Source organism: Ambystoma mexicanum, chromosome 9, assembly GCF_040938575.1.
Source record: "Ambystoma mexicanum isolate Mex_15411 chromosome 9, UKY_AmexF1_1, whole genome shotgun sequence".
NCBI classification, from domain to species: domain Eukaryota; kingdom Metazoa; phylum Chordata; class Amphibia; order Caudata; family Ambystomatidae; genus Ambystoma; species Ambystoma mexicanum.
The window spans coordinates 1,269,397,597-1,269,418,385 of NC_090931.1; positions in this window are offsets into that span (position 1 = coordinate 1,269,397,597).

A 20,789-nucleotide genomic window follows, 5' to 3' on the forward strand; every position below is an offset into this window, starting at 1 on the left:
GTGATTCATGGACACTCTCAAGACTGGTCTAATGCGACCTTTCTGACACATTCCAAATGGTTATGGCATAAACAACAGGGATTATTCTGTCTCTAATGATTTAGGAGCTCAACCACTTGTATTTTAAGAAACAGACTTTTATCTGTGTACATTCTTCCTCTCAATGCATGGAAAATAAACAGTAAATAAAAATCTCATTCACCCCTTCCTGGTTTTTACACATACGTTTCTTATGTTCCTAATGCGACCTTGTGTTGTATTGATATTCCTGTGTCATGTCAGAGTGGATGATGCCATGAGTGGAATGGATGCATATATGTAGAAAGTTATTGTTTGTGAGACCCAAGGTTCCACCCAGGAGAGATGGAAAAAGGAAGCCTGGATGATGGGCACCGGCGGGTCCAGCTCACATGTACTATATGTAATCAGATGTTAAGATGATGCTAAATAAATAAACTTATCAGGAACCTACCTGAAGAGCCATGGCAGTCAGTTTATTACACTGGCGATAAATTGGCTTTTGGGAGAAGAAAGGAAAAAGACTTTGGTGTGCTAACGCAAAGGAACAGGTGCAATAGTGAGCTGCCTTGGGGTGGGGGAGCGGCCAACCATAAGACCCACCAACCCCTCAAACAAGAACCATCACCCAGGAAATGTTATGGATTGTTGTTAAGGAGTATGCTAGATTTTGTTGATTAAGAGAGAAGCCCACAAAATGCTATGAACTACACTGGGGTATGCAGGAAATACTGGAAAAGCAAGAGGAGCCCGGAGAGCTGGTGGTGCAATGCCCACGTGCAGCGCAGTTATCTGTGTGGAACAAGGCATAGGCCTGCTTAGAAGCACACCTGCAAGGAAGGATTAATGGAGGGCATGTCGCAATGTACTGGAACAATTTTCAAGTTGTCCTCTATGAGAGCAGGTTTACGGAAGGAAGAGGAAGAATTGTCTGCATACAGCACGCAGGTATGGAGAAAGGCTGGAGTGCTGAACTATCCAAGGGAATTTGTGGAGAGATGCCGAACTTCTGGAGCCAAGAAAGTATAGAAGAGAAATGATGAGAGGACCCAGTCTGACAGCAGGAATGTGCTATCGTGGTTATGCTCTGTGTTGTTGATAGGAGCAATTTAAGGTGGTGTTTACCCAGGGTGGCCTACATGTGCACATTGAGGCCATATGGAAGTGGCATTACCCAAGGAAGGCCCGGGAAGGGAAGCAGGCAAATGAAGTATCCTGTTAGCAAAGTACCTGGGAGATGGAGTAGTGGGGTGGATGTACCCTCTCTGTTCCAATGGTGCCCTAGAAGAGCAAAAAAAGAAGGCTGTGGAGGCACTAGTGGAAAAAAAACATAGACACTATTTAAAACTATGCAATATAGATCATGAGGCTCAGAATGAAAACAGCAAAGCCTCCAGTGGGAAAGAATGTGTCTCCAGTGGTGGCTCCCAAGGAAATCCTATGTGCCACCTCCCCAAGGACTTAGACCAGCAGTATGAGGAGGGAAGGACATTTTTGATTGGTTAGACAAACTGGAGTTAGCTTTCCACCTACGGGAGATGGAAGAGGAGTTGTGGGCGCAGCACTTATGATCTGTCTGCTGACAGTTGGAACTGATGTAATTATTCAGTTGACTCCTGAAGAGAGGGCTATCCATTGCAAGATGAAGGCTGCAGTTCTCAGAAAGTTCTCCAAGACCCCGCAATACCCCAGGAACTTTAGAGAGCTCACCAAAAAGTGGAGTCAAACCTTTGAGGCATTTACGCATAGTCCCTGAACTATCTGAGTGGTTGGGTCACAGGTAACACAGTTGACACGTTTACGGTCATGAATGGACTGATTGTATCTGAGAGCATACTTAAACAATGTGAGATGGAGTTACAGAAGCATCTTGTGGACAAGAATATCAAAGACCCTCTGGGGCTTACCAAGGCAGGTGACTGGTTTGTGGCTACTTGTGTCCAGAAAAAGGCAGTGGCCGTTACATCCAAACCAGATGCCAAAGGGGTGAGAATAATTCATTCTAAGATGGTAAGAACAAAGGTCTGCACCCGCCTGCTAAGAAAGGGCCCCAAAAGCCCGAGGTAAAATATCAGTCCCCTGAATTATTTGTTCCACCAGAAAGGAGAAGTGAGGACACCCCTAGCACTGGTGCACCCACATTCAAAGCCACCCAAGGCTACCTTTCCTGTGGGGATCAGAGACATAGGAAGGGAGATCCCGCCTGCAGTTTTAGACCCAAGGCAGTTAGCACTATGCTCATGGAGGAGGTAGAAGAGGAAATAGTAAACTTGGATATCTTAGACAATGAATTCTCACTCAGCCCAGGGATGGCCGAATTCACCCCATTATCCCTAAGCGGGAAAGTTGTTGTGTCTCCCAGTGAGGCCCCAGTTCCTGCAAACACAGAGCTCTTTTTGGACCACGTGTTCATTAATGGGAGCAAAGCCCCAGTGCTTCATGTTACCACTGCGAGTTTCACCGCTGTTCCACGACAGTGGGCGCAAGAGGACCAGATCCTCCATAGTGCTCCAAAACTAATCAGTTCATTTGTTGATCTCACCCATTACCCACTGCCTATCGTGGAGTTCAGCTGAAGGGAGGAAACCTCTCAGCTTTGCGTGGCTGCGAAAGATGCCATTCCAGTAGACTGTCTGCTGAGAATCAATAAGCCTGATGCCAAAATCATTGCTACAACCACAAGATTTAGGGGAAGGGAAGCAGAAAGGTGCCAGAGCATGCGTATGTGTAGGCAACAGCATTTTGCCACAGAGTTGATGTGATGTGATGTGATGGTTCTATGTGAAAATGTCCCCTGGGGAAAAGTTTCCAGGTAGGTGATTTCTGTTCCCTGTTCCCCTAAAAGCTTTCCCCCACTTATTGTAGGACAGGTATTACTTACTATTCTAATTCCAGTCCTACAGCATTTGGGGAAAATGCTTGGTTTTCGTGGGAGTGCAAATATGGGAACATTCCACGCCCTGACAACCTTTACCAAGGTGACTTTATCACTGGACACCGATGAAAGAGTGTCCAATCCACATCCATAATGCATCAGAGATTCTTTGCTGTGTTGGAGGTGTGGGGAGGTAGGCTTAGGGAGAGCGTCCTGGGGGTTGGGTTGAGGAAAGAGGGCTGTGTTCCCACATAGTAAGATCTTAGTTTTGCCTGGATTGAGTAGGGGGGTGTAGGTCGTCATTCAGCGTTCAATCTCTGAGAGGCAGGTTGCAAGACCGGAGGAGGTAGATGCAGGACTGTTTGGGATTTTGAAGATCAGGACCATTTTACCCCTACTCACCCTCGCACTCATTCAGAGCAGAATCCAATCAATTTGTCAGACTATGCCACTGTAAATGAGGCTAAACCAATGAACAATAACAATGGGGCGAACGTCTTTCACTGCTCCTCCTGAGAAGAGTGCCTGGGACTGAAGGTGCACTCCTCATGTGGCCCACCTCTTCTGGTGCACACATGCAGAGTGTTCACTGGACCTTGGTGCCAGATTGAATTAGTGTTTGCTTTGGTAATACATAACATGTGCACTGGCAATTGGAATTCCATTGCTTGCATGGTGCATGCCACCATGCAAATAAGGCAAGCACCTCTTCTGTGTTAGCAGGTATGCCTTAGGTATTACAGAAAAGGCCTTGTGGACCCTTTTGTAATATGAGTGTCTGCTCACTGCATCACACATGACACAAAGTATCATTTGCAAAGGGGGCACAATTCGTGTAATGAGGCTCCTGATGAGTTGGGATTAATGAGGTCAGTGCCTGTACAGAAAAAATGCAAAATGTACCTTTTAGAGACAGCAGGTGATTTAAATCTGTGTTTACTATGTGTGGGTAAACGAGTGATCTTTGGCAGAAGTCCTACGGTTTTAATACTTTTTTTAGATTTGAGAGATTCGACCAATTGAGAGATTAGCAGCTGCTGCTTCACTTGATGATAACCTCTTTGGTAGATGTTGAAACTTCAGACAACCCCAACATGAGGCTACGTCATGACCTTCCAATGGAAAAGAATAACACATAGTATTTGGCTTGATTTTTGGTTTCCTTTGAGCAAACGGAACTGCTACGTGTAAGTAGGCTGCGGAATGGGTATTAAAGACAGGGTAGACATTCACCTTGCACTGTTCTAAAGTTTGTCCGTTTTGCCAGACTCTTAATTCCCCGAAGCCGGAGTTTTCATAATTGTGGGGCCAGCATGCACATCTGGTGTCTTCTTGATACTTGCACTTGGCGTGTGGTGTCACTAGTAGGCATTGCCCGCCGTGCCCGGGTTAGTTGGCCTCTGAGGGCAGATCTCCAATTGTAGACACGTTGGTTGGCTCTCCATGGAGACATTTAAAGAAAAGATCAGCAGTTATGAACGCTACCTGACAACCTACTAGTAATCAGTGCAGACATTTGTAAACGGGGGTGTTTGTGTCACATTTTTTCACCCCAAAGTTCTACCAGCAGTGACTCGAGTGACAGGTCAGAAAACAAAACCTTCTACTCCCCATGCATAGTCTGAGGCTGTGCTGCGCTATTTTACAGAGCACTGTAAAGATTCATATCTTTCTCATGCAGCAGACCACTGCAAAACACATGCTAAACAGACACTGCAAAGTCCATGCAAGATCGAGTCCAACTCGTAAATTTCATTCCCCAGTTTATGACACCAGAAACCCGATTTAATTTATTGTTGTTTTCCCTGATATATTCTAAAATTACCTGAGTGACTAAAAGTCAGAAATATGTTTTACAATGTTTTCGTCCTTATATTTATAGGGGAAATTCCGCAGTTGTGTTATTCATCAACGTCCTTTTTTTTTCTCTGTCTAAATGTCTAAAATGCAATTATCCCCTTAGGGAAGCACAATGAATGGAGCCATTTGAGGATGGAGTGTTGCCTGCTTGAACAAGCAATCCAAGCCTATCCGAGATGTGTCGCGACTGAAGAAATGTAGCAAGAGTACAAATGATCACTGATGCTCCTGCGCAGGCAAGAATGCAGATTGCAGTGCCTACGCCAGGGCTTTTAGTTAAAGGCATTGCTTTGCGTGCTCGTCAACGTGCTGCATTTAGAGCATCCATTACCCGGCTGCTGCGCCTTTTCCAATCTTTTTAAAAGTTTTAGGATGCAGACATGTATTATTTGTATAAAAGCTGATAGTAACACAGGCAGAAATAAACACCTTTAAAACACGTTATTAGAGGACTTGAGGTTATACTACATTAAGGATGGCGAAATGTGTTCATATTAATTTTAAAACACCATAAACCTTGGACTTTTAATTAAATGTTTAATTGTATGCTTTCCCTCTCGATCACACTAACCAACCCACAAGAGCCCTCCTTCCTTTTCATATCCGTCAGAGCGCCTGGAGACCATGGAAACGGCAGCGGCGCGTGGTATAAATCACAAAAAAAATAACATAACATAAGTATTTTGCCATCATTAACAGAATACCATCGAAAGTAATCGAGAGCTCTGGGTCCTCCCACTGTTTCAATTCTTTGAAAGAGGATCAAAACTTGTCCCCAACTTTTCTCATCTACAACAAGATTGGGGTCCTTTTCAATTCATAGAAGTAGAAAGAGGGGTTGGATCATGGCCTGCTCTCATTTGTCACAGAAGTCCTGAATATTGTACCCCCTTACCTACAATTGATTGACCGGCAGCACTATGGGGAGACAGCATGCTTGCATAGGATCCCCGCCTTTCCAGATATCCAAAGGTGACGGACTCACAGAGGGTCTGCTCCAAAATCATAACCTGTGACGTCGCATAAGGCTCTTGGGGGCCCTGCAGCTACCGGCTGCCATGAGTATACGAGGTAAGAAGGGCTGGGCTGCTTCCAACCACAGGGCTTTTCTTTGTGCCTGTTTTAGCAAGACCTTGCTCCCAAACCTGTGTGATGCACTTTTAGAAACAAATACCTTGCGCCCACCTCCTTGGGGCCTCACAGTCAGAGCTTATCATGCTCTCTTTGTTTAAAGTAATGGTCCATTTAAGAACCCATGTTTTGGATAAGGGTTTGAAAAGGGGCATTCTATTCTGAACCCACATACAGAAAAACTAGTTTCCAGCCAAATCTGTCTTCTTTGAAGACAATAAAAATATGATGACAGAAAGGAGGTGTTGTTCATATGTGTGCATTTGGTGTGTTAAATACAGTATTTCATTTTTTCTTTTGGGGGGGGGATTGTCACATTTCACTCACATCATTTAAAGCATGCCTTTGTCAAAAGATACAAAAGGCTGCCATTTCACATTATCTTCTGTGTGTGATTAAATCTCGAAAAACAGGCTACAAGCCTTTTTTTGATAATTTTGTGGACTTGCATTCTGGTATTTGTAGTCTTCAAGATGGGGTGAAAATAAAGCAACATTTGTACTAATTTTGTTTCACATATTTCTATAAGGATTCATATATTGCTGGAGTACTTTAATTACGATGTGTGTACTTTTCAAGTCCAATTTATAAAACAGACTTGTTGACAGGCAAACGTTGTGGTGAGGAGGGCAAAGGATCAGGGGCAAATGTGTTGTGATGATTTACCAGGTCCATGGATGTGGGTAGAGAGGTTGCTGGATTGATAATATTTTACTTGGCCATGTGCTGATTTTCAGGGTACAAGTTCAGATAACATTTCGGTTGACACCATGCACCCACTTTTTTCAAAGTGCTGACTCCATCCCTCTGGGGTGTTTTTGAGACCAGCATGCAAAAAAGCTTGTTTGCTCAAGTTTTCGCCCAGAAGGATTTTAACCCACTAACCCACAAATATCATTTTCAAAGCATACGTCTGGTATTGGTATTTTGCTCTCCATAGAGTATTTCAATATAGATGTTGGGTTAAAAGGTGCACACTTTACACTTTGCAGCAGTGTTCTATGAGAAACTCCTCTAGCTGTTTTTTTTTTCTTTTTCGGGTATTGATGATTCATTTTTGGAAAAACAATGCTCATTTCTATTTTGAATTTTTTTCTATTAGGAAATGCCAGTTGAATTAAATGTGCGTACTTCACTTTAGAATATGTTCAGGCCCTGTCCATATGCTGATGAGCCCCCACACTTTTTTTCTGGGCGTGAGCCCTAAAGATGACATTTGAAGACCTGCGGAATTGCTTACTCTGAATGCATCAGTACCTGTCTGGTTAATAGGCCTTGCTACGATTGCATTATCCTGCAGTAAAAAAGCACTTTGCCCTGTATGGCCCACAGCCAATCTCTGCCTTTACATCTTTGGAATGTTCAGTCACATTAGGTATGTTTGGATTACTTACTGGTGATCTTCATGTCCTGCTCTTCCTCGTCACAGTACTTACTTTTGAGGTATCCATCTCTACAAATGATTCAGCTTCCTCGGATGGCTACTCCAAAATAAGCATCACTCCTGATATTGCTACAACCGTAATATTAACGGTTACAATTCAGATATTGAACATCAGTTTATTTGATCCGCATGGATATTGATGACTAGGTTTGTGACATCATTATCTGTGATGCAAATAAAAGGAACCTACCCATCTTTTACTGCCCAGGGTCCCGCTAATCCTAGGGCCGGGCCTATCCACAATCCAATGTCTCCCTGCCCTCACATGTCCTATGGAGATATTCCTAATCACCCTCATCGTGGCTGTTTAAATAATATTGGGGCTTGTGGGCCATGTCAATATGGGAAGCAGCTCAGCAGCACCTCTCTGCCTAGCCCTTCTGTTATTGGCACACCTTAACAAAAACATTAAAAACACACTAATAAACTTGAAAAATCTTCTTCGATTTCAAGAATGATTTAACAATGGAGCCATTTCACACATTGCAAATAATGTGTGTACATTTGACATTCCTTTGTGCACTTATATTATACATTTAGCTAAATCCATCGATAAAACAGGCAACTTGTGCAGCTCTGTAATTGTTTCCATTTACTGACAGTAGTCTGCAGCCGAGCAAGAGTGAGAAAGCAGAATGCAGACACTTGACAAGGTCTATAGAAACATACTCCCTTGTTGTCAAGGGTTAGCTTTTTCTGGCTTTTACGCTGCGGATCAATACGCTGATGAGAGGCATCTTTAACTATGCTTTTCTAAAATGTTTTGTTGCACGTGGACAGTGACTTTGGGAGGATGGGAAGGGGCATTTGCAGCTGCATGTTTTGCTCTTTTTTGCAGCTGGCAAATGGTGCGCATTGGAGGGCATAAGGTGCATTATGCTTTGTCTCAAGTCCACAGCGACATAATAGGCTTACGTTTTCCTGCAATCTGGTGTGGCGGAGAAAGGACTTTTGCTAGTCCAAATTTATGCTACAATGCAGCATCAAGTGACGACCTATGACAGTCATCGCGTGTTCCTTATTTGTTGGTTCAATTCCTTTAGTGGCTACTACTTGTGTTAGTGTTCCGGCCTCCGGTTGCTGTCCAGGGTTGGGATCGCACTCATGCATTCACAGTCACGCTGTTTGCGATGAGCTAAAAGGAGACGCGACCAGCCATCATACAGTACTATTCCTGGACTCCCCTTCTGTGGCATCCCACACTTTATTTCCTGTCTATGTCCCTTGCCACTAGAGGCGGGCTCCCCCTCGCCCAGGTGACACAGTTGTATACAGACATCACACTACTGAAGAAGGTCCACTGCGTATGTGTATTGTCGGTGGGTGGGGTTGTCACCGTCCTCTTGTTGCACTCCAGCCACAATTCTACTCTCTTCTGAAGAGCATTCAAACACCAAACTATAGCATGCAATAACCATCTTTGCAGATGAACCTGTGCAGCCTTCATTGCATATATTATCATATTTGACTAAGAAGAGTATTATTATTAGAACTCACACAATTCTCCACCTTGCCCCACATTCAGCGCCAGTAACTACCATATTACCCTTGGGGCCCCATGCGGAAATGCACATTCAACACGACTGCATATTGCCTGTTTACCGATATGCCTGACACAACTGTTATCTTCTGACTGCTATTTTTCCAATTATTAACTTGTTAACCTTTCACATGTATGACATTCTGTAACCTGTAAGTTTGCACCAAGCCGTACGTTTTCTTACCTCCTGCACCCTTATACCCTAGGGTCTGGTGCACATAATAAATACTAAACAAACAAACAAACATATTATGCCTCCACATTCGTTCAAGGTGAATCCAAGGTGGGTGCGTACACGTTCGGAGCAAATGGTAGATAGGACATGGGGAGACATCTTGGGCCTCATCACGAGTCTGGCGGTATCCCAGCGGTAATACGGCTGGGATACTGCCAGCGCAAATAGCACTAGCGGTAATAGGTCCAGTGCTATTAGCACCGGATCACAAGTAGCGGTTGGGCGTTTATTGACCATTCCTGTTTGGACCCAACAGGTTGAGGGTGCACTATTACAGCTAGCAGTAATTGCGCCGGCTGTAATAGCGCTGGTGGTAATGGTGCCAAAAATGGGCAAAACTGGTGGTAAATTGGAGTTTTATCTCCAACACAAAACTGGAAGTAAATGTCCACTTATGCCAGTTTTTGGACATTTTTGCCAACTCATAATAGGGCCAGCCCTTAAATGCCACTGTAATAGCGTTACTGCCGCATTTAAGGGCTACCGCCCAACTCGTCATGAGGCCCATTGTTTCTTTAGTAGGGATGAAGTAGGCACCAGGTCTAATGTGGCGTTAGTAATGATTGCAATTGTCCCTGTTAAGGGTTTGCTATGCACATTGTTTTGGTAGACCAAATGATGAAAAACCAAGGTAGTGAAATAAAGCTGTGAATATTCACTCGCTAGTCCATTGATTTCTACGACCTTTGATCATCTGGGTCTGTCTGCCTTGCAGAGAGTGCAACACTTCATAGCTTGGGATGGGACATTACAAGTGCTTCTCCCTAACACCTAGGTCCATACACCGTACACTCCCCACCTTACCTGAGACTGGGTTATCGGATGCCCACTGTTTCCTCCCCTGGTTACTTGTCGATTCATTGCTGACTATTGCCCTCTCCCCCCTGTTTTTATAGCCCCACTCTCTGGTTTCTATGCTCCCTAAACCTTATTCTTCCCTCTATGATTGTAAAGTGCTTCATTGAGTCCCGAAGCTAGGTCCAAGCTCAATAAATACACTGATAATAATTACAATAAAAGTACAGTGCCAAAGGAATGGAAATCCCTCCCATCAGAGATCAGATGCACTGCCAGTATTGACAGGTAAAACAAGCCAGGTTGCTCTCCAACCTATTGTCTTGTTGATTATCCCATTTTACATGATTTTGGTTGGTTTATGTGATTTATTGTTTTAACATTTGCGAATTTGCGAAGTATGAATGTTTAATGTGTGGGTGGATGCTCACAGAGTTGTGAGCAGCAGGTTCTCTAGCATGGGCTTTGCTTTTTCAGAGCATGCATGCTTTCACTGTCTGCTGTCTCTGAGGAACAGTGCTGGTGCCAAAAGTGTCTGGCTTTAGCAATAGTGGCATGGAAGAGAAGAGCTGGGGTTTATCTTGAATGCCACTAGATTTCCACAGTCAATGCCAAATGGAATATCAAATCAAATTAGATTACTTTTGCATTACTCTGAACAATCTTGTTTCTCGACACATCTACCTGTTTCACAGGGGTCAAGCCACTGTTGTACTTTAACAATTGCACAAACAACCGGTCATCCACATTAATGCGGTTACACTAGAATAAATAGCCTGTCAACAATGCACATATCATGAATCAAAAAACAGCAAGCTAGATCCCAGGTAGCAGCCCCCACTTGTAACGTTATATCTAGGGACTACCCTTAACATGGGGAGTTCACCCCCGATAAAAGTGCCATTCAATGTATAATTTATTTGATTCTGCTAGCCCAGTCTATGACTCATATAGAGCCTCGTAGATCTGTCCCTCTGTGCCCCCAATAAGACAATAATCCGGCTGGGGTACACAAAGAATATATATTTTTGAAATAATTGGTTCAATGAACATTTACTCCAAATGATTACACATGCCACATTCTGTATAGCACCAAATCAAGCTTCAAAGCATACAAAAAAATGATGTTTTATGATTTCACTTTAGGTTCTCATGTACATGGAACAAAGGACAAATAAACAGTTCAAACCCCCGAGTCCCACAAACCTCAAAATGTCAAAAATTAAACCATACCTTGGAACATTACAAGATCATGAGAATTAGCATTCCTTGATAAGGTTTAGATTTAAATCAAAGGCAACATGTTTATATTTCCAAAACCAATTTCACACACGCAGCACTTTGCATGTTTAATTTTACTGCACACTTAAAAATGCTAGCAATTTTGAAAGCATAGCAGACTTTTGATAATATTTTGGATTAATAGAACCGTTATTCCTTCTTCACCCTGAAGCAATACAAAATCTCTCTCCGCTAATGGTCCGCTAATGGTCACTTTCTCACTCTCAGGAGAGAGTGTGTATTTTTCAAATTGGAGTAACACTTTGATTCATTTAGTCAAGCACTTCTCTTAACCAGCCCCACACCCAGACATTCAGTTACATTCAGCACCACTCTGCTTAAAGGGCAGATCTAAGGAACGGTGCAGTTAGTAATTTCGTTTTTGAAGAAGGACACCCCCTCCCTTTAGGGAATTCTGGGATTGACAAGGGAAATAGGTGTACCCAATTACATTAACAAACTACATTTTTCATCCACACTGGCAATGAATTTTGTTCATTTCGAATTTTAACAAAATCACCCTGTGTTATTTGGCTATAGGATAATTAATTTAATTATAATTTATCAAAATTGAATACGGGTTTATTTCCATGCAACCCATCCATTAACTAAGGGGAAGATATCAACTTAAACAAATTCCCCCATTTGGTTCTGTTGGACAAGCTACTTACATTGGAAATACTGGTTTTTGGTGCTCAGGAAAGACAACAAGACTACATGGTCAGGGGAACACAGGGGTCTGATCAAAGAGCCTCTCCAGGTTCAGTCATTAACCTCCAGCATTCAACTCCTTCTTGGCCTCTCCTTGTTCATAGGCCCAGTCAGCTTTAAGTCTTTTCCAATTGCTGACTCCCAGGGAAGTTTAATCCTGCAGCAATATTTCAGTCATTCACCCAGATGATTTTTAGGCAGTCCTCCTGACAAAGTTAAATTCTGCAGCACTCTTTCAGTTTTCACCCAGATGATTTTTAGGCAGCCCTCTCTGGCTAATGCAGCCAAGTGTTAATCTCAAAGCCACACTGCTGAAATATTGAAATCGGGAGGTGTTAACTTATTAGCCCTGAATTTTAATTGGACACTTATGGTCCTCTCCACTCCCATTACCCAGCGCCTCTCTATGAATAGGCCACTGGGGTTATGTAGTTGAATTGATGGGAGGGATGAATCCACTCACCGATATTTACATCTTAACACTTTTTCACCTAAAAAGGTCACTACATGGCAACTTTCTTCATTTTATATATAAACCTAACAACAAATGTATTACAGGGCCTGCGGTAGCAGCACTGTACTTATGGTTAAGTTGCTCAACTCATAGAAAGAGCACTTTCTAAGCAGCTTATAACTTTGCCCCCCCAGATGAAACCTCATCAAACTTTGCAAAGAAAGTATATCGCTCCCTCAAAATGATTTTGTGAAGTTGGGTGCGGTTTCGTCCGGGGGGGGGGGCAAAGTTATAGAGAGATCCCAAAATGTGTGGCAATCCTCATAGATGCAATGGGGGGAAAAAATGTACTCCTGCCTACAGTCCAAACCGTGGAAGGTATTTTCACCAAATTTGCACTAGGAGCGACGGCCTGGTCTGAAAGTGTGCTTTTGTAAGCCTGGTGTAAATCTGTCCAGTAGTTTTTTTAAAAAATTGCCAAAAAGTAGGTCAAAATAAATTAGAGATAGGTTCAATCCATTTACTCATTTCCTCATTCGGGGTCCGCGGATGCCTCTGGAACTAATCAGGATCCAGCGTGATGTCCACGGACATCATACGCGCCCACTGTTTGGATGTACAAAAACTTGAGCTGCATCATATATTTTGGAACGGCTGCCATGTTCGATCCACAGGCAGCTGTCAGTGTCTGTGGATTGCGCAGTGAGGAAAAAGTGTAGAAAACATATGTGGGGTTATTTGGTGGCCAAAAAAGGGTCTGGAAATGGTAAGGGAGTGGAATAAAATTCATGTGGAAATATTTTTATAAGTGAAAAAAAGGTTTGCGGGTGCTGCTGAGTCCGCGGACATTACCAATGTCCATGGACAGCGTAGGGACAAAAAAGTCTAGAAAACAGATTTCGGGTTATTTGGTGGCTGAAAGAGGGCCTGGAAAGGGTGGAGGTGGAGAAGAAAGTTGATATGGAGCTGGTATAGGTGAAAATAAAAGTATGGAGGGACTGCGCTTTCCATGGAATCCACAGTATTCTGCAAACCTGCACGTGCCATCCGGGTCTTTTAAACATGACTGACATGGCAAGAGGATATTGGGGGACTGGCCAATCAGGTTTTGTGGTTGTGGAGGAGCAGTTGAAGTGTACAGAAGTACAGGATAGCAAGTATTTTCTTTGTTGTGTGTAGTCAAAATGGATGTGTCTATTGCTATGAAGACATAGATGGTGGGATATTCTTGGATTCATTCATTGAAGGTTTATACTGAATGTTGTGGCATTTCTGCTACCATTGGATTGGAAGAAGTGGAAGTTTCATCGTATGCAGATTGTGGATTAAAGTGGGGGACTTTATTACCATTTGGTGAGAGTATGCTTCACTTTAAACATCCAGATATTATTATTGTGCATTGTGGAGGCAGCAGTTTGGGATATGCGACTGCAAGATCTTTGCAGTTTGCCATGAAGGACATGTTGAAAAGCTTAACGGAACTGATTCCAGCTCCGAAGATGATTTTTTTCTGAAATCCATGAAAATCAAATATGGAGATGTCCAAACTTGTTTTGTTCTCAAATGGAAGAAGCTAAAGAGGATGTCAATAAAGGTGTATGAGCATTTTATTTGGTTTAGGTATGGCATCTTCTGACAACGCAAATATAAGTTGGATGGTGTAAATAATTTTCGTGGAGATGCATTGCATTTGACTGATGTCGGAAATCAAATTTTTCTTTTGAAGATCCAAAATGCACAGAAATTTTTTTTGTGAACTCGTGAAAAATGTTTTGAAGTATTTTTCTAGCAGTTATAGAAAATAAAAAACAAAAACAGAAAAAAATGTGAAGTGATTAAAGAAAGGGTTCTTGGAAGTGCCACCATTTCTGAATGAAGAACAAGTTAATTTATTTTAACTCCTCCCTCCTCACGTGTTAGGCAGACACCTGTGCAGTTCCCTCTGGGACCACTGCAAAAGATTTAAGACTACAGGTGTTTGGCAGTAAACCCACTTGGTAGCAGTCTGTACCACCCAGATTTACCTGGTAGCTGTGGCTGAGCAGTCAGACTTCCCTCAAGAAGAGTTAGGCAGTATACAGAGTATTCACAATAAGTCAAAGGAACACAGTAGAACAAGCACACACTGACCAGGGCTTGGTGTAAAAGAGATAAAATTATTAATTTAAAACCACATCTAATAAAACATACAGGCACTAATATTAAGCAGTTCAAATACACGGTCACTAAAAGATATACACTACCTTAAAAGAATATTAGACAAGTCTTAAGTAAAGCCCCACTTATTTTCAGACAGCGGTGAGCGCTTAACGCAGATGGCACTCTAATAATTCGGTTTAAAAGGGAGAGAAAGGCAGAGTATAAATTGAAACAGATCTCAACACTTTCACAAGAACACAGCAAGAGAGGAAGGCAGAATCAAACCGTGAAGTTAGAGTTCAGAAAGCCGGATCCACTTTAAGAGGATTAGAACGAAATGTGTCCAAGGTCACACGGTTGAAAAGTGCACAAAAGTCTTGAAAAGGTTCAGAAAGAGTTGGACCAAAAGAAAGGGACCAATTAGATGGTCAAGGCGGCCAGCCCAGTCCAGAAGGTTAAGGGATTATTATTACCTTGTAGCAATCTTTAGAAAGGGAGGCCTGGCGGACACGGTACCTTAAAGTGGTGAGAATACTCCAGCGGGGGCAGTTGTTCCTGGCAGCGGATGCAAGTTGGTGCTTCATCCGGGGGAAGAGAGGATCTCGTCGGGGAGGAAGACAGGAGTCCGTTGCACTGCCAGGGAAGAAACCAGCCACTGAGTTCTCAGTTAAAAGGAGCGGTCCTTTTATTTGCGGTCCAGTGGTAAGTGGCTATCCGGTTGCCGGGGTGCTTGGCACGGGCAATTCGACCACAAGACGTCCTGGGATGCGAGGAAAAGAAGGTAAACTGGTTGTGCCCACCAGTCAGCGGAAGAAGACTCTCCAGCATGAGATTATCTCTGTCGTCGGGAAGTGGTGAGACGGTTCCGCAGGGCTCCACCGGTGGTGTCGTCGTAGCAGGTCGGCTCAGCTTCTCCCTCGTCGGATTCTCAGGTCCTGTGGCGACTTCTGAAGTTCCAGTCCCAAAAGCCCAGCTTTTATGCAGCACACCCACATTCACTCAGCCTAGCTGTCAATCAAACATGCTGAGTGGTGAGCCGGCCGTCTCACCACTTGGGCCAATCACACAAGAGTGCGACTTGAGTTACCAAGGTAACTCAGTCCAGGGTGCCTAAACCCCCTCCCACACCCCCTGTGGTACCCAGACAGAGTGGAACCACTTTTGGAGGCTTCTGTGGAGAAGCCCGCCAAAATGTGGAACAAAGGGCTTGACTTGGGTTCACAGAAGAGAACACAAACGCCATTTTAGAATCGAGTTCTGGCAAAAAATACCAACCGGTGAATTAATATTAAATACATAAACCGGTGGTATGTTCGAGGCTATGAGAATTAAATAATGAAAGTTGGTAGCCTCGAACAATGGGAAAATCCAATAGAGATATATTCGCGGTCGAAAATAAAAAGTAGTATCCACTGCCACCAGCCAAAACTCGATCAGGGGGGACGGAGACGTGCCCCCTCAACTAACAGACCCCGGGGCAATGGAATTTCCCCGACCAGTACGTCCACAATATGATGGTTTGTACTGGTTTCTGTTCATAATTTGGTACTAGTAAAGCCAATGGTGACTTTACATGCCCTGGGAGACAGTAGTAATTCCCAGGGTATGGAGTCTATGGTGGGGTGTCACTATGACACCCCTGTGTCACTGCACGGAGGGTGCTGTGTAACACACATAGTAAAAACACATGAGACCCTATGGAGTAAAGGACCCCATAGCCCATAAAACACATTAACAGTCAAAGGAACACCACAAATCATGTCCAAGAGTGGGAGAAAAGAGTCTCACTCTTGGCGGGAGAAAAAAACAAACTCCAGAAATCCAGCAAAGCTGCTGGGGGACTCACTAGGTTAGGAAATTCAGCCTAAACAGAGAATTCTCCCTAACACCACGGCTGGAATTTTTCAGATGTCCGCAGACCTTCGTACTGTCTACGGACTATACTGAATGCAAAAGGTGCTTTGATTGTTAAATTTAGTTCTATTTTTTAACTGTGAAAGGTGGGTCCTAAAGGAACCTTTTTACTGTCTTTTTGGCTTTTATATTTTTGGGGATTTCTTTATGCAGAAGAGGCGAGGAGGTAAGGTGGGGGAGGTATCGCAGGGGAGGGACACAAACCACAGATACGGGGGACAGGTGGACAGGGGAAGATGTTGGGCGTTCCTTAAATCTAAGATAGGTGACAGTGTTTCTCATGCACCTTGACCGCGTTTTCAAAAGCTCTCTGAAACTGCTTCCCAATGCAGAGTGGTGTGTCAAAGTACAAAACAGAGTACTGTGATTTTCGAAAAGTAATGGTCTAAAGCGTTCTATATGGCAGGCAAGGCAGCTGGTGGGATCGTCTGCCCCACAGGGGTAGCCTGTGTGTTGGTAAGAGTGTTTGAGGAAGATGAGGTAGAGGAAGACAGCCTACTACTTTCTGAGAAAGGAACAGCCTTTCCTAGAGTACTTGGGTGGTGTGAGCAGGAGTGGCGGTGCATGTAGATGTTACCAAAAGAGTACTGACCGTGTTGTCCACGACTGAGTATGATGCCACACTTGATGCATTCTACTTGGTTAGCGTGAGCATTTGTTACCCCTCGTATGTCTTAAATAACTGCCACACCCATGATTCTTTCTAGGTGCTGGAGATAGGCATTTACTCTATTTCATCTTCCTGGTCCTCTTGATCGTCCTCTGCAGCTAAAGGTAAACCTTTATTATTGCACTAATAAAAACCTATGAAATTCAATGAAAAAACGTTGTTAAAGGTACGTTAAGGTTACAAGTTAAACCAAAAACTCCTAGAAACTCCTAGAAGTACTCAGTTATTATAAGCTACCCAACCATAACTTGTGCCAGCACTGTGCACTGCTAAGACTAACACCCAGGACATCAAAGATGATATTATGTCATCTTTGATGTCCTGGGTGTTAGTCTTAGCAGTGCATGATGGTGGTGTAATTTATGGCTGCATAGCCTAGCATAACTGGTGAATTTCTGGGGGTTATACTTGTAACGATAACATCCCTTTAACAATGTTTTTTCACTGAATATATACTAATATATACTACAGGGCTTGTGGTAGCTGCCCTTTAGCTATGGTTAAGTTGCGCAACCAATAGGAAGAGCACTTTCTGGGCAGCGCATAACTTTGACACCCTCCCTCCCCCACCCCGGACCAATCCTCACAAAACTTTGCAGAAAAAGGTATATGGCCCAGTGAGATTGATTGTGTGAAGTTTGGTGAAGTTTTGTGCAGGGGGGGCAAAGTTATAGGGGGGTCCCAAAATGTGTATTTTTTTCCCCGTAGATGCAATGAAAATAAGATTTTGCTTATGCCTACTGCCCAAGCCTGTGAACAGATTTTCACCAACTTTTGCGGCAGTAGCGGCGGCTTGGTCCTGAAAGCGTCATTTTGTATATTTGGTGTAAATCTGTCCAGTTTTCTTTTTTTAAAACAACCAAAAAGTAGGTAAAAAATAATTCATGATTTCTGGGTTCGGTCCGCGTACTCACTTCCCTGTTCCAATTGGCCCATGGGTCGTTCTGAGGTCCGTGGACATCAGACGCACCCACTGATTGGGTGGTGAAAAGCGTGAGGTGCGTACACATTTTCGAAATGCCCATCATGTTGGATTTGCGGACTGCCACCGGTTTCTGCTAACACCGCAGTGAAAACATATTATAAAACACAACATTGCACTTTTCAAATGAATGAAACAATCTCTGGAGGGGTGAGGGGTGTTGAGTGTGGGATTGGATATGGCCTTAAAATGCTCAGAAAATTGGTGTTTTTTCAACTCTGATGTCCGCAAACTGTCTGGATGTCCAGAGTAGTCCTGTGATGTTCGCGAACATCTCAGATGTTCGGGACATCTATGCTTATTTGTCCATTACAGGGTTGGTGAAAATCGGTTTTTGGATGACTTATACCTTTGGCGCCTCTCAATGAAACTGCACAAAAATTTGGAATGTCATTCAGACCTGACTCTGAATGCTGTTATGACAAGAGGGAACAAAATTGTAGAGGGTGGTCCCAAAATATTTTAAAGGCTTTTAAATGTGGTGGTATTTGACAAATCTGCACATCAGTTTGCAAAAAGTTTGTAGACCTAGATATGAATGTGTTTGCAAAGTTTGGCAGTATTTTGTCAAGAGATGGAAAAATTAGAGGAGGGTCTTAACATTTTTAGATGGCTTTTAACTTTGTTGCCGTTTGTTGAATGTGGACAAAAAGATTTCAGAAAGATTTTAGACCCAACCTTGAATGTTTGTGCAAAGTCTGAATGGATTTTGTCTAGTGGATGCTACCTTATATGACTATTGTATGCAAGTACATGTTGACAATTGTAAAAAAATAAAACATGGGCAGATTTGTAGCAACCGCGTGTAAGGAGCATTGTCAAGGACCTGAAAGCATGGTTTTGCATTTGTGTCTGTGTTTTATTATTTGTAAAAATTAGTGATCTACCTTTGTTTACTGAGGTTTAGCCTGTGGCCATGGGCCGTGGCCACATTGTCTGGAGCATGGCCTCCGGCCATGACCGGACAATCTGGCTACTGGCCCTGACCACGATGGACCAGCAATGGGGTTAAAGTGGGTATGGCCACCAGGGACCTGCTATGTGGTAAAGGTTTTTCGAAATTGGGATAGTTTGAAATGGGAAAAAAAAAATCTGCTTGTGATTGAAGTGCTGGATGGGATTGCAGCAATATGCATAAGGAGGGTCAGCAAGAACTTTTAATCATGGTTTTGCAAATGTGTCCTGTTTTATTTTTTCAAAAGTGTAAAATGAAGTACACAACACAGTGATATAACACTGGTGTCTGGGAAAAGGGCTGGGCTGTTAGCAAGGAGGAATGTGTACTGTAATTTGCTTATTAGGGCATGCGGTATGACTGAAGCGTTAGATTTGAATGGGAAAAAATATTCTGCTTGCAGTTACAGCCTGAAGCTGTGGACTAGATTACAGCAAACTTGCGCATAGAGCATTAGCAAGTACCTGAAAGCATGTTTTTGGAAATATATCTTGTGTTTTATTTTTCTAAAGTGTAAGAATGTAAGTAGAAAAACTAGTGATATACATGTGGTGTGTGGGTAGAGGGCCAAGCCCTCGGCAAACGCAAATGTGTACTCTGATTTGCTTATTGGGGAATGCAGCATGGTCAAAGCCTATGCCCCATGGATTTGGAGACTGACCAAGTCTGCAAGCCATGAGCACTGGATTTTGGTTACATTATTAGGCTATTGTGGACACTGAGGTAGGATATAGGGTAGGTACCGTGAATAATAGGGGTTATTTGGTTTGGCTAGGGTTAGCCCTGCCTCTTCCTTCCTGCTCTTAACTCTTAGAACAAGGGCGGCTTTTGCCCGGGCGTCCGAAGTGAAGGGAAGATGAACAAAAGGGCAATTCCTGTTTGGACCTGGAGGATGCAGGGCCCGACCCCCTGTTCAGACAGCAGGTAAGCATGCACCAACATGTGTTTACTCCCTCTGTCCCAACAGACCATGCCCACCCCTTCTGGTCCCCCTGTGATGTTTCCTTGTGCCCTCCCTTCCTGCATACAGGTGTTGCCTGTTTTGCTTGATTATTGTACCCTACTGCCCCCCGCCCCCTCCAGCCTACTTCTGCAGGAGTCTGTCCTATACATTCTGGTTTCACCATCACCGTCTTGTGGCCAACACTGGATTTGACTTTTACGGACTTGATTGATTCACAGTTCATCACCCTTTCTGAACTCTCATGCCGGATGTCCTTTGCATCTTGTACTCATGGTGGCCCTGAATCATGCTGTTCCAATCTTCATCTTGTATCCTGGCTTGCAACATTATGTGTTACTACTGACTCTCTGTTCTCTCCTCCTCTCCCTTTCTCCCTTTTCCTATCTCCTCCCCTCCTCCCTTTAGTTTCTTCTATGCCCTTACTTTATCAGAATTATCCCTGGACCTAGTATGATAGCAACCTCGCCTGTCTCCTGCCCCTCCCCTTACTTGTATTCCCCCCCTCCAGCTCTTTCTGAAATGTTGTCAAGCCTAGTACGATAGTCTCTTGTTTTGTTCCTCCCCTCCCTTTCTGCACCCCTCTCCCTCACCTTTTCTTTTTCTCCGGCTCTGCCAGAAATGTCATTAGGCCTAGTATGGTAGTCGCCTGTCTGTTTCCATTTCCTTCCCACTCTCCCTCTCGCTTCCTTATCTATGTCTTAGCTCTTGCATCTAAAATGTCATCAGGCCGAGTACAATAGTTAATTTCACATTGTTACTGTTCATGGCCTGTAAGAATGTCATTGTATTTTCCCTTGTTCCCTGATTTGCCTTGAAGTACT